Source organism: Periplaneta americana, chromosome 7 (genome assembly GCF_040183065.1).
Source record: "Periplaneta americana isolate PAMFEO1 chromosome 7, P.americana_PAMFEO1_priV1, whole genome shotgun sequence".
Classification (NCBI taxonomy): domain Eukaryota; kingdom Metazoa; phylum Arthropoda; class Insecta; order Blattodea; family Blattidae; genus Periplaneta; species Periplaneta americana.
In genome coordinates this window covers 143831655-143847237 of record NC_091123.1, presented here as the reverse complement: position 1 = coordinate 143847237, position 15583 = coordinate 143831655, and positions in this window count along the sequence as shown.

Here is a 15583-nt window from a genome sequence, read left to right as displayed (position 1 = left end):
GAACTATTTTAACAGGTAATGAGAAGTTAGTCAATGCACTCATATTAAAAATAAAACAGACAACACTAACTTTCAAACTGTTTGCCCCGATTACCAACTCTTTCCCACCAGATGTCGCACGACAGCAATCGCAACCGATCAATAAAGCGGCTTAGTTAAGAAACGTGCGCAAATTAAATAATTACTTTAAGAATTATTTTATTGATAAATATATGAAACAACTAAATATATGAAATAAATGTAATCATAAAACTAGGAGGCATCCGTTTGAAACGGTGATTTCTCGTTCTGCAGGCCAATCCTCTACGACTGCCTGCTTTTAATGTGATAAAATTCCACTATTACAATGAGCGGGAACACAGCAGGGAAACTGTTTACATACCAAATGGACGAACAGCAATACAAAATATAGTTTGTGGCACATATGTTAAAATGATCTTATTTTTTCCGTAAGGTTGCTAAATTCCGTTTTGTGTATTCCCTCGCCGTTTTTTTTATATTTCCTTTAAAAGATCTGTATATTGTGTGTTGATTCTCTTACGTCAAAACTGCCCAAAAGGCAATTAATTTAAATTCGGCTCTATTTCCTTATTTTTCATTACGAAACAAATCATGTGAAAATAACATAACATCACAAGCCTTATGTACAGTAGTGGCAAAAAAAACCGGACCGACCCTTGTAGCTGATTTTAGAGTCTTGTTCACTCCAGAGCACGATAGACTGGTAACTAAGACTTTCGTGGTTCGAATCCTGCCTGGGAAGGAACCTTGGTGACTGCAGCGATATTTTACTACTTAATTAACATATTATTCCCAGAACATGAATTTTACCAGCAATCGAAACGTATTGGGAATAAATTTGAATAAGGAACAAAAAAAGTTTTCTTTCCAGGGAGGATTCGAACCACGAAAGTCTTAGTTACCAGTCTATCGTGCTCTGGAGTGAACAAGGCTCTGAAATCAGCTACAAGGGTCGGTCTGTTTTTTTTTTTTTTTCCACTACTGTACACAAAAACACTGTTTTTGGTTGACAGTAATAACAGATTAATTTACTCGTTCTATGTCGATTTGTAAACAAGTTTTACTTGAATAACGCAACAGCAACTTAGGCTAAAGATTAATGGAGGTTGAAGTATGTTTTTTTTTACTTGGTTATTTAACGACGCTGTATCAACTACGACGTTATTTAGCGTCGATGGGATTGGTGATAGCGAGATGAGGCCGAGGATTCGCCATAGATTACCTGATATTTGCCTTACAGTTGGGGAAAAAGCCGGAAAAAACCCAATCAGGTAATCAGCCCAAGCGGGAATCGAACCCGCGCCCGAGCGCAACTCCAGATCGGCTGGAAAGCGCCTTAGCCGACTGAGCTACGCCGGTGGTCTTTGAAGTATGTTAGAGAAGTTGTATTGTGCGTATGGATAAAGAATTGACAGAAGGAACTTTGGAACTGTAACTGTAGCTATATATAACTTTTAACGATTTGATAAATCTTTATTCAATGCAATGATTATCTTAATTGGTGCTCAATATTTCAAATTGAAGGCATTCATTTTAATAACTATATGTAAAATTATTGATCAGCAGGGATCTGTATTCATATCCGGAAAAAACGGTAGTTTGGCTTGTATTTAATCTACGTACGACAATCAGGCTTAAGTTTTGCGCAGGATCCTGCTACTTTCGAGTCTCCAACGCAACATGGTGATGACTCGGCGTACGTTATCTTGTTGATTCTCAAACTTGCGTAGTATTATATCTTATCTACAACGTCTGATATGTGCATCATCCAATATGACCGTGCGGTTCGCAGATCGTGCATAAACTACACATTATGTAAATACAGTGAGCAATATTCGAAACGAACCATGTTTCTCGCCCCTTATTTAATAACAACACAGTTTCAATGGAATCCGCATCGAAAGCACAGAAGATCGATCTCTCGAAAGTTTTAGAAAGCTTTGAAAGCGCACAACATTGTGCCAATTATATTTTTATAGAAGCGCACAAGTTCACTAGTGGTCTTATCCCGCTCGAGCTTTGTATGCAGTTGAATAATTTCAAGGAATAATTGTTCCCTGGCCGGGTATCGATCCCGGGACCGTTCGTTTAGCGCACGAATGCTCTACCGACTGAGCTACCCGAGGAACTATACACGACACTATCACGACTTTTCCTTTATATCCATATAACTCAAATGGGCTGATAAGACGCCGCCAGAACCCAACTTTGAGTGCACACAAATTCTGTGTGACTTAAATTAGAACATATTAAGACACTGGAAAAGATTCAAAAACGGGCTCTCAAGTGTTGTCGGAAAAATTCACCATTAAAATGGGACACACTCACGAACAGGAGAACGCGAATTCGATTATGCGCACTGTTCAAAACATACAGAGGTGAGCCTGCCTGGAGAGAAATAAAAAATAGGCTGCAGCCGCCAAATTACTCTTCAAGGAACGACCACTCATATAAATTGAGGGAAAGAAGGCAGAGGACGGACACTGGAAAGTTTTATTTTCTCAGTCGTACTATCAGGGACTGGAATGCTTTACCTGCAGACTTACTAAAGGCTTTACCAACAACCAAAAATGTATTTAAAAATAGGCTTAAGGACCTTACTAATAGACGGTAATTATACACAGTAGTTAAAGGGTGTAAATGATATGTTGTTATTGAAGTGTTGTATCAGTGAAGAATTATGTTGTGTCAGTGAAGTGTGTTGTATCAGTGAAGAAGTATGTCGTGTCAGTGAAGTGTGCTGTGTAAGTGAAACGTGTTCCTATCAGTGAAGCTTTATAGTTTATAGTGGCAGTGCAAAGTATTTGAACAGTGAAATGTTTTTGAAGTGTTAGTGAAATCAGGATAGAATCAGTGAAATGTGTCGTAGTTCCAGTGCAGTGAGTGAGTTGACAGCGAAATGAGTGTAATGTTGAAAGGTACTTGTGCAGATATGAACATATCATACTCGTGGGTTTTAGTTCGATCTTAGTTTTAAGATACAAATTAGATTTATTTCAAATGTTATTTTAAGTGATCGTTTCATTTAATTTAGGATATTCCCTGTTGTTATTATTATTATTATTATTATTATTATTATTATTATTAATTATTGTTAGTATTAATTATTAATATTATTATTAATTGTATTTTTAATTAATAAGTTTATTATTGTCATTACTGAGTGTAATTAGTTACCACTGCCACCGGGTATATAGCCATTGCAGTGTGAATAAATACATACATACATACATACATACATACATACATACATACATACATACATACATACATACATACATACATACATACATACATACATACATACATACATAACGTATCTCCAGTAACGAAGTTGTAGTTGTCGATGTGTGTTTGCAATGAGTTCACTAGTACATTGGGCAGGACATGGTTGCGCCCCATGGTCAGGTAAAATGCAGCATATAAAAAAGGGTCCCTGTTTTGTGAGCATACTTGTGCCCCGTTTCCCATCAGGTAGAAAAAAGAAGCATGGCATAGTTGCGCCCCGATGAAACGGGTAGAGAAAAAGACATTACGGGAACTCAAGCCTCGTAATCAACCAACCTTATTGATTTCTCATTCGATTTAATATTCATTATCGATACCGTTAAAATGAACACCATGAAGTTGGCAGTACTTTATTCACAGTTTTTCTACTGTTTATCAGCGATTATCGATAGTATATCGATATCGATAGGCTCCGTTTTTTAAACCACGTGATTGAGGAATTCAGAAGCGGTAAAATAGACAGCTATAATATTTTAAAGTAATTTATTTATTTTATAACAATCACTTTCGTGTGTACTATGCCTATCGGGGCGCAACAATGCCATGTCCATTCTGCTACCTGATTTCGTCAGGACGCAATTATGCCATGTCCATTCTGCTACCTGATTTCTTCAGGACGCAATTATGCCATGTCCATTCTGCTACCTGATTTCTTCGGGGCGCAACTAGGCCTCTGAATTGACTGGGGGGGGGGGCGCAACTATGCCATACCGAGTACATTGTGTATTAATATAATAATAGTAAATATATTTTTCTCTCTGAGAATTCAAATTGAATAGTTCTAATATTTTACTTCAATCTTGGATACACTCTTTCAACATAATCACCAGGGAACGGATTTATATGGACTAAAAATATATGAAATATGTAAATATATATGTAGTTATTTTTACCAAAATATGGAATTAAATATGGATTTTTACCAAAATATGGAATTAAATATGGACTTAAAATTATAAAAAAATGACTATGTTCGTTAAATATTGGTACATTTTAATCAAACTAAACAAAAAATATAATGGACGTACCTTATCTTCCAATGTAGTTTCAACAAAACACAATTTTTATTGTCTGTTACCATAACAATAGGTTACAAACATTTCTTTCAAGTGCTGAAAAGTGAATCTTCTTCTATTGTCTCTGAGGATAGATTTATACTGACTAAAAGAGCGTTCGACGTCACAAGAAGTAACTGGTACATAATTCAATTTCACAATGTCTGCTGGGGATAAGTCCAAGTTAATCTTCACTGTTGATTCACCACTCATCACAGCAACAACCTTTTGTAGTTCTTCATATCCAGGGTTTTTTGAAAGTACAGTGTCCACCTTAGCTCTTACTGCATCTGCAACTTTACCTCTACCACGATTCAGTTGTTCCACAGTACTATTTATAATTTCAAAACTTTCAGATAGTGAAAGGTGCCTATTTTGGAGACTTTTGAGCGTTTTTATGATGCATGAAAATGTATGCTGAATGTGAGCTAAGTCATTCTTCACACTTATGTCACAGGTAACTGTTTTCGCAGTATCAATTGAGACTGCATCTTCAGAGTCCAATGCAAGGAGAACATTGTTAATAGAGTCTATATGTTCGGCATAATATTCAACTGCTTCTAGCCATGTACCCCATCTAGTTAAAATTGGCTTTGGTGGCAATGGAATTTCAGGGTACATTTCTTTCAACACGTTAACTCTACTGGGAGCTTTGAGAAATACTTTTTTCACTGATGAAATCAACAAATCTACTTTAGGGAAATTGTCTCTGACCACTTCTGCCACACGATGAAATGCATGCGCCACACAAGTAAAATGAGTCAATTTAGGATATACAACAGATAATGCTTGTCCAGCTTTGACCATATAAGGGGCAGCATCGCTAATAAAGAATAACACATTATCGTACATAATACCCTTTGGCCACAGGATACCCATAGCTTCGTTGAACAGTTTAACTATAGTTTTGTTATTGCACTTTTCTAGAACATCACAATGTAAAAGAATTCGTTCAGAATATTGTTCACTTAACAAACCGATAACTACATTACCAACAAGTCTACCTTCTTTGTCGGGAGTCTCATCAATGGAAACCCAAATTGAACTATCTTTAATTTCATCTCTTATCTTCTGTATTGTCTCATCGTAGATGGATGGAGCATACGTCTTCCTAAGTGTTGACTCATCCGGGATTGTATGTTGAGTATATTTTTCAAGGAATTCCCTGAAGACCTTATTCTTTAGTTTGTAGAGAGGAATATCAGCAGAGATGAGAGAACGGCACAGGTCGATGTTAAACTCAGATCTTACATTCGATGTTGTTGGTTGTGTTAAAAACAATTGTCTCTGCTTGGAATTTAGTTGTTTGTTGGCCTGATGTTTACTAGTTGTAATGTGTTGTTGCACCAGGAACTTTTGTGTAGATGATACTGCACACTGACACAAATTACAAAATAATATTTTATTGTCAGTTGATAAACCATCTTCTTTAAATTCTGAAATGTAACTTGTTAGTTTTGATTTTAAATTGACTGAATGACGTACTTTTGGCATATTTACCGTCTTTATAGTATGATTTACAAAACTGAACCTATGTGTACTCTGACTGGCATTTAACTGTTGAGCTGCACAACTGAAGTCTGTTAAAAATTTTAAATTAAATTAATACAGTTTTGTAACTTACTTTCCCATTGTTGATAGGACTGCTAATTTTCAAATAACTCTGATGTTAAAGGGATTACTGAACATGTGTTTAAATCTCTATTGTTGAAATGTATTTTTAAAAGTTAATGGAATTTTGTTTTGTTTTATTGTTAAACCTAATATAATATGGACTGTTTTATATGAAATATGGAAAATATATGGAAATTAACGAAAATATGTACTAAACTCTAAAATATGGAAAAATATGGAAAATAAAAGTAGGATTTTTCAACCCTACACATTGTGAAACATAAAGATAATGCAAAATATAAATTATATTAGCTTTATAAGTAAATATGTATTTACATATAAATCCTTTCCCTGATAATCACTAAGCAACATTACTTCACATACAACAACAAATACTACACTCAAACTGAAGGCCTACCCATGGGATCCAGGGGCTGATTTAGGCAGGAGCCTATGGTGCCTCTCTTCAGGGCGTCATGATTTTGGGGACCTCAAAATCCAGGAACCAACCTTTCCTAAATGAATTATGCAAAATGAAATAGACAACAACTGCCAATTGAAAATCAGAATTGAGGAAATAAATAATGACGTAATGGATTATGTTAGGAAACGCATAAAAAATCACTTTATTGTTTTAAGTTTAGAGTCATAAGTTGATTGCAGAGTTTAATGTGTTCAACTTGTAAAAGTTGACTACCATGTAACAATAGGCCTATTTAAATAATAATTAATAATGAATTCAGCAGTCGAAGTGAACAACATTGTCAGTTCTCGTTATATTGAGTGTCAAACCAAGTGCCTAGTGCTTATGTTATTTGCAGTTTATCTCATTTCTGTTGGTATAGGTGTGTAATGGTAATGTTAAAATGTTTTTGTAGGAATGTCCATAATTAAAAATGGAATTCCCAAGCAAATTTGAGTTAGGAGCCAATAAAAGAAAACGGAAAGCTATTGAAATTCAACAATAGGAAAAACAACGCTGATCATTGAGCAAATTTGTTCGTTCATACTAGTAGAGTCAGAAAATACCGGAACTTCGGGTGGCAACGCCATGCTCTGTAGGAAACTTCTCTGCCTTGTCCGTGTAGTATGTGGCCTACCCTCCAGGCGTATAGACTCAGTGTGCCGACCGATCAAAGGGGAAAGTAATGCCTGAAGTGCTCTTCGCTGTCCAGGGTCTCGTAAATTCCGAGTTTATTCCTGAGGGTCGAACTGCCAGTAAGGAAGCGTATGGCGCAATTCTTCGACGTCTTCGTGATGCAGTTCGACGAAGAAGACCCAACTTGTGCAAGGACAGAATTGGGTTCTCCATCATGACAATGCCCCAGCACATCGGTCGCTCTTGGTGAGCGAATTCCTCGCACAACACAATATACCTGTCCTTCCACAGCCACCATATTCTCCAGATCTTGCTCCAGCAGTTTTCCGAAATCTCCTGGAGCAAGAAATCAACTGTTTGGAAAGTGTTACATTTTACGCTTAAGAAACGCTCCTATAATTTGCAGGTGCTCCAAAAATTGGAGGTTGAGAATTATGCAGCTCGTAGAGCTATGTGTTACGATCTGACGGAGGCTGTGAATGACAATCTTATGGAGCATATCCTGTCTAGTGATGAGGCGACGTTTCACACTCTTGTGGTACTGTTCACAGACACAACGGTACACACACTCCATGAGTAGCAAAGAGAGACACCGAAGGTGAGTGTCTGACTGGGACTGACTAAAACAAAAATATATGGTTCCTTCTTTTTCGCAGAGCCACCATTACAGGAACCACATATCTCGATATGCTGGAGTTGTTTCTGGAGACACTGTTGGAACAAGATGTGATTTTGCACAATGTAGTGTTCCAACAAGATGTGACACCTTCTCATTCCGCTAACATTGTGCAAACCTAAATAACAGATTTCCAAACAGATGGGTCGGCGGAGGTTCATCCAGACTATGGGCTACACGGTCATCAGATTTAACCCATTAGACTTCTTTGCCTAGGGTTACATCAAAACAGAAGTGTACAGAACTAAGATAAGGAGTATGGAGGTTCTAAAACAGGGGTGCAGAACTAGAAACCAATTGTGGCATACGTCACAAGCCGGAATAAGTCACACATCCCTTCCTCTCACCTCCACATGATAGGGTAGAGGGGATTTGTATTCAGAGTCTGTGCTATTTGGTTGCGGAACGTTACGGAGACGTCATTCAACGCCGATGGACTGTGGACGGGGAACCAACGCTTTCTTCATGCTTCTACTACCCTCTTCCACAGTTCTGCATCCCTGTTCTAAAACAACGCATTCGAGAAGCTGCGCAACGAATTTCCGTAGATATGCTTCAGAATGTGTTTCGAGCTACAATAGACCGTTGAGAGCTATACTTCGAAATGGACGGTGGCCATGTTGAAAAGCGATAAAACAGATGTATACAGAGTGATTCACGAGGATTTACCGTCCTTTACGGAGCTTATTTCCGAAGACATTCTGAGCAAAAAATGTCATATAAACATTTGTCCTAATCTCAGTATTTTCAGAGTTATACTAACTCGAAGTTGTTTGTAAAATACCATTATTTTTTAGTTTTAAGGGTAAAAGAATGTTACAGATAAAGAATTAACTATTCAGGAGTATTATTTATTTAATTATCTAGTATTCTGAAGCCAAATATGTGTTGTGAATTTCATAGTTGCTTCGTACATAATTTTTTTTTTCGATCTTTAACTACAAAATTACATTTTCTTATGGATTTCTCATAACAATAATTGTTACAAATCACGCCACTCTTGTAAATTCTTCAAGACTGTACATTAGGATATATAATTAAACTATAAAGAATCGAGTTCCTAAAGTCATATGATTTGTGACAATTTTTGTGGTAAGTGCGTAAGAATGATGTCTTTTTAGTTAAAAATTGAAAAATAAAATCTGTACAGAGTAATTAACAACACAGTTTTAGCTTCAGAACACTAGCCAATTAAATAAATGACACTTCTGAATAATTCATTCTCTATTTGTAATATTTTTAATCCATAAAATTAAAGAAAAAAGGTATTTTATAACAACTTCAAATTAATATAACTTTGAAAATATTGAGATTAGGACAAATGTTTATATGACATTTTTCGCTCAGAATGTCTTCGGAAATAAGCTCCGTAAGTGACGGTAAATCCTCGTGAATCACCCTGTATAGCATAGTAATAAACATATAATAATTTCATAGAAATATCTGCGTTATTTCTTTAAAATAGATCGAGACTTTATGGGCATGTTGTACGTATTAAATAGGCCTATCAATGCTGAGGAGGAATTAAAACTGTAATCTCTTATGAATCGCGCTACAGATCTTGAAACATTTTCGCTCGCTCAACAATAATTATTATGTCCCCCACTGTACAAGTGGAACGGAAAATCGCTTTCAGTTTCAAAGACGATTTATTACTTGCGACAGTTCTGTTTATTTATTTTTCTATGTTCTTTGTGATTGGTACTCCAATCAAATTGTTGGATTCTTTGTAAGTTCATGCATATGTATATACACTTTTTGCTGGTTGAGTGGAAGAGAAGGCCTTACGGCCTTAACTCTGCCAGCTAAAATAAATTATTATTATTATTATTATTATTATTATTATTATTATTATTATTATTATTATTATTATTATTATAACAATTAGTATGCTCGTAGTTTATTTTGATTGTCAATATTGCAATATCTGATCCGTTGTCATAAATGTCTTTATCTGCTATGATAACTGGTATGTCAAAGTGCAGTTCGTTTGTTTTATTTTTAAACACTCTCGATGGGGATGTGAGTATGTAGTTCGGAATGGTTGCGTCTAGTTTCAAGTTATGTCGAGTACTTAGATATATTATGATAAAATATATTTGCAATTCATTATGATTATAAAAATAATCAGTATGTCTGTGAAGAAATTAGATCTTGCTGAGATGTGTTTTATTGTTTCACGGGCTATGTGACATTTTGTGAAAGTGCCAATTAATCTCTTTTTTTCATTATATAACTCTCGTAATATTTTGATGTTTACTAATTAGACTTTAATAGCTATTATGAACTCTTCCGTTTCTCAGAAAAGTTTCCTTTCTTAAACTAGCCGAGATTTCGGTGACGATGTGAAACTTTAGTAGGTTTGTCAGGCTTGCACATATTAAATAAAGAACATCTTTCATCGACATTCAATAAAAAAATTGAGAGTATAATAATAGGAGAATGTATTACGTATTAACTCATAAAATTAATCATATTATTATTTATACATTATATTTTATAGGCTAATTATTTTTAAGGAACTGGGTGCAATAACAGCTTTAATGTAAAAAAATCGCTTTTGGTAGAAACATTAGATACAAATTGTAAAATTGTTATGAAAAATATCTTTACATTTGGTAACAATTAATCTTATGTTAAGGGTTTATATCAGACGTCTCAATAGGGCCTTCTCAGAGCACTTCCTCCTGTCTCTCTCTCTCTCTCTCTCTCTCTCTCTTTAATGTAAGAATGGAACAAGATGCGGGAGCAGTTCGTGTATCTCCGGATAACGTCATTGACCGCGACGTTTGAATAGACATCTGTAACCGCTACGATTTTGTCTCCATCTCCGAGGAAAGAATGTCCTTATTACCGCAAATGTATGAACAAATAAAAGCTTTCATAGGGAAAGCGAAATTGTGGGAGTTGCAAGTTTCAGTGGATAACTGTTACCACTTTATTAATCTAAAATTGTTACCTAATTTGAATCAAGACCAGTATAATAAATATAATGACGTACTGAAGGACTTGAGAAAAGAATTTGAGAGGACATGTCATAAGAATATGTACCTTAACAATCAACAAGTTTAATTGTAATTTAATTATTATTATTTAATTGAATTTTATTTTATTAAATATAATATGAACTTAAAAAAAGAGAGGTAGCAAAAACCATTTATTAGAAATGAAGTATTTTGTTGTTTAGACAACAGTCCGAAGACAGTCTGAACCTCACGTGTGATATCAACAAGGCACCACTTATGAGGCAACTAGGCAAGGAGATAATGGGATAGGGTAGCTAGTTCCTTGTGCTTAAATAATTACGTAACATGTATGGTTCTTCATGCTTCAGACGTCTTCTTTTTACTCATAATATATAATTAGAAAATACATTTATTACTATTATTATTATTATTATTATTATTATTATTATTATTATTATTATTATTATTACTGCAAACGACTTAAGAAATCTTATTCCTTCCTAAAACAACCGTTTATTTTGACAGTACAACTCAAAAGTGCCGCTTTATGGAATTTCTCCCGCGACAGTTACAACTTAGCTCACTCATGCTTGTAACATAAATCAACGATCGGCTATCTTCGGGTATTGCGCTTATCTCTTCAGCTGACTACGCTATCTACATTTGCTCTGTGTAACAACTTTTATGCGTTGGCCTTGAGACGCCTGGTTTACATATTAATAAAAATTAGAACTTTTATAAAACATAATATTTAAAAACATATTTCTATGCAATAACAGCGTTAACAGGCTGCCGCTCTTATTGCAGCCAGCTCCTCTATTTCGCGTACAGCATAACTTTATTATACTGTGAACTTAATGTTTTCTTTTATACACTTTTCCAAGTAAATTATGTATACAGGGCTTTCATTTCAAAACTTCCCAGTCTAATAACTAATTATTTAAATTGAATTGAATTTAAACAAAAAACACATCAATTCAGATGTTGAGGAAGAAGTCTGAAACCAGGTTTAATTGCATTTTATATTTCACCCCTCACCCTCCAGCCACCCCCACTTTGAAATTTCAAATGACACCCCTATATTTTTATACTTAAATATGAAAGAATATTCAATTGTTTATACATCTCATTTGTTTGTTTTCTATCGTCACCTGGCAACCTGTATTTCTGTTACTGTTGATTTAAGCTGAAGAGAATAAAACTACAAAAACTTATTGAGCATTTCATGTAATAGTAATTGTGTTTGTGTATTAAATTGTTTTAAAATGGTGTATATCTTTCAAGAGAGAACATAAATCATCCTTACTGATTCAATTTAGAAAATTACACAAAATAAGCTGTGTTTTCATCCTACAATCGACTGATAATAACAAAAATACAGGTTGCCAGGCGACGATAGAAAACAAAAGATGCGAGAGCAAATGGATGAGGTACATATATAAACAATTGAATGTTCTTTCATATCTATACTAATAATAAATCTGTAACCGAAATTTTTCTGGTAATTTTCGATTTTCCAAAAATAATTGGTCCTAACATATATAATTAATCACCCTGAAACCGAAAATCGCTTTTTTGAAATTTTTGTTTGCATGTCTGTCTGTCTGTCTTTCTGTATGTTTGTTACCTTTTCACGCTATAATGGCTGAACGGATTTCGATGAAAATTGGAATATAAATTAAGTTCGTTGTAACTTAGATTTTAGGCTATATGGCATTCAAAATACATTATTTAAAAGGGGGGGTTATAAGGGGGCCTGAATTAAATAAATCAAAATATCTCGCTTATTATTGATTTTTGTGAAAAATGTTACATAACAAAAGTTTCTTTAAAAATGATTTCCGATAAGTTTTATTCCTTGAAAAATTTTGATAGGACTGATATTTAATGAGATAAATGAGTTTTAAAATTAGAATAACTGCCATCTAAGGCCGTGTAATGAATAAAAAAACAAATGACTTTGTCTATAAGGGGCCTTGGACAGCAACAATCGAAAGCTATGAAAGATAGCCTACAGATAATGTTTCTGTGTTTGTATAAAGTAATATCGGAAGCTAAATTAACCGATTTGTATAATTAATTATTATTTCACTATTGGAAAGTGTAATTTCTCTAGATGGACATAATGCTATAATGTTATTACAGTAACTTCTGATATAATATAATATAATATAATATAATATAATATAATATAATATAATATAATATAATATATATAATATTAAATAATATAATTTAAGTTATTTGAAGGGTTCAGAACCATAGTGGGCCAAGCGCCATTTATTGAATACGTAGAAAACAAGGGTTAAAATTAAGTTATTACCATAATTCAATGGAAACCTATAACAAGTAAAATAAAATATACACATTGAATCTAAATGATGTCAATCTTCATTAAACTAAGGTTGCATGTAATACAAATTAAGAAACATGTTAAAGGAATTGTCATTACACCAAATGAGTGTCTCTGGACCAAAATGATCGCATTTTAATTATTTGGATGCAATTTAAATTAAGTAAAATATTAAGCGATTTATCCTTCTATCAAACACGAATGTTCCCTAGATCAAATGTCCTATTTTAATTATGTAATTACTTTATATTTATTTCTAACGGGAGCAGCGGAGCGCACGGGTACGGCTAGTTTAAGTATAAAAATATAGTGGTGCCATTTGAAATTTCAAAGTGGGGTGACTGGGGGTGGGGTGAAATCTAAAATTAAATTACGCTTGGTTTCAGACTTCCCCCTCAATATTTAAATTGACGTGTTTTTTTTTTGTTTAAATTGAATTCAATTTAAATAATTAGTTATTTAGACTTGGAAGTTTTGAAATGAAAGCCCTGTAATGTGGATTATGTATAGAAATGGACTCGTTCACATTATTGTGTTTATCGGACATAACGTAAGCATTTGTATGGCGACCTGTTATAATTTCCGTTCCACCAAATTCTTTCATTTTTTCCATTATTGTAGGTCGAATAAAGACGTTATACGTCAAAAATGCTGTTATTTATCACAAATAATGTTACTTAATTATTTTTCCTTAATAATAATGATAATAATAATAATAATAATAATAATAATAATAATGGAGTTACTTTCTTGCCTCTGAACTGTAGACTAACGGAACTTTTAATGATGACTTCAATAATGCTGTTAGTTGATTAACAGTTTCGTTTATAATTTTGTTTATAATAAACTTTCATAACAATTTCATTCTGATTAAACATGAGAATCCTCCTTTCTTCTTAACTTCCCGTCCGCGTCAGCTCACGACTACAAATAATGGCGACCTCTCTCCTAATTGGCTAAGATATGTCAGAGAATATTAATGAATCTTTATGTAGTCATTCACTACAGTGCTACAAGCCAATCGGAGAATTTAATCATTTTAATTCTGTTCAAGACTCAACGAAACTGCACTGTTTCGCGTCTCTGCAATAGAAACACGCGATAGAGACCTTGAATATTATATGTACGTACTTCGCCTTATCTCTGTGCCTTTGGTTCGTTCATATCTTTATGAAGATTGCGTCAAGAAATTTCATGCTGAAGGCGAAAATGTTACAGCTTTGAAGTTTGAATGACGGATACAACATTGCAAACCAATAAATAAAGAAGGAATAAAATATTTAAAAAATGAACAAATAAGCTTAGAATTATGGGTATGATGATGATGATGATGATGATGATGATGATGATGATGATGATGATGACAAAATCTATAAGAAAGAAAAATAGATGATATTAACCTGTATAAGTTAACAGGCTTGATCTGTCATTTAACAAAATTTTCTATTTGTACGGAAATACGGATAGAAGTTCTGAACTCCGAACATTAATAGGTGCGTTGTTTGTACGATCCCTAGGGCCTAGGAAGGAAAAGCGACAAGAGATTCAACGAATCCCTATAATTGCGTGGAACTTTTATGCTGTTCGTGATTGTTATTGTGAGCATGGTTGGGATTTTAAGGATGTTTGGAATTTGAAATAAAATTGTGGTATTTCTTTTAATTTATGTCTTTATACTTCTCACATTTAAATTTAACAGGACGGAGCCTTCTCGTTAATTACTTCTTAATTACTTCTTCATTCCACGAGCCCTAACCTCGAGACAACAATGCAATTGACAGATGAAACGATACGCACATAGTATGGCCACAGTCTACACCTTTTCCAGTTGTATTTCAGAAAATATCAATTGTATTTCAGATTAATCAATTTAATTTCAGATAGTATCAATTGTATTTCAGATTAATCAATTTAATTTCAGATAGTATCAATTGTATTTCAGAAAACATCAATTGTATTTCAGATTAGTCAATTTAATTTCAGATAGTATCAATTGTATTTCAGAAACTATCATTTGTATTTCAGAAGTTACGGTTGGCACCTTACTCTCCAATCTTAAATCCAATCGAGATCATTTGGTGTAAAGTGAAGACGTACGTAAAAACCCATCTTGGAATTCCTGACGTCATAGCTCCTGGTTTGTAGGCTAATTTACCTACTGTAGAGAGTAAAATTGATGAAGCAACACACATAATATTGTTTGTGGCGATTGTGCCCGTGCAGTGCAACACAGTACAATTCATCAAGCTGCAGCTTTAGCTATGGAGAATATGCCTGTCGGGCGCTAAAATGCAATAAAGTTGAGGATTTTTTAATCCATTTTCTATTTCTTTAATATTTGTTAAAATCTCAAGTAGGCCTACATTTGTTATTTTGTGAAATAAAAGTGACTATGTAATGCATTGCTTATTTTCTGAAATACATTTGATACCATCTGAAATACAATTGACAAATCTGAAATACATTTGATACCATCTGAAATACAATTGACAAACCTGAAATACATTTGAT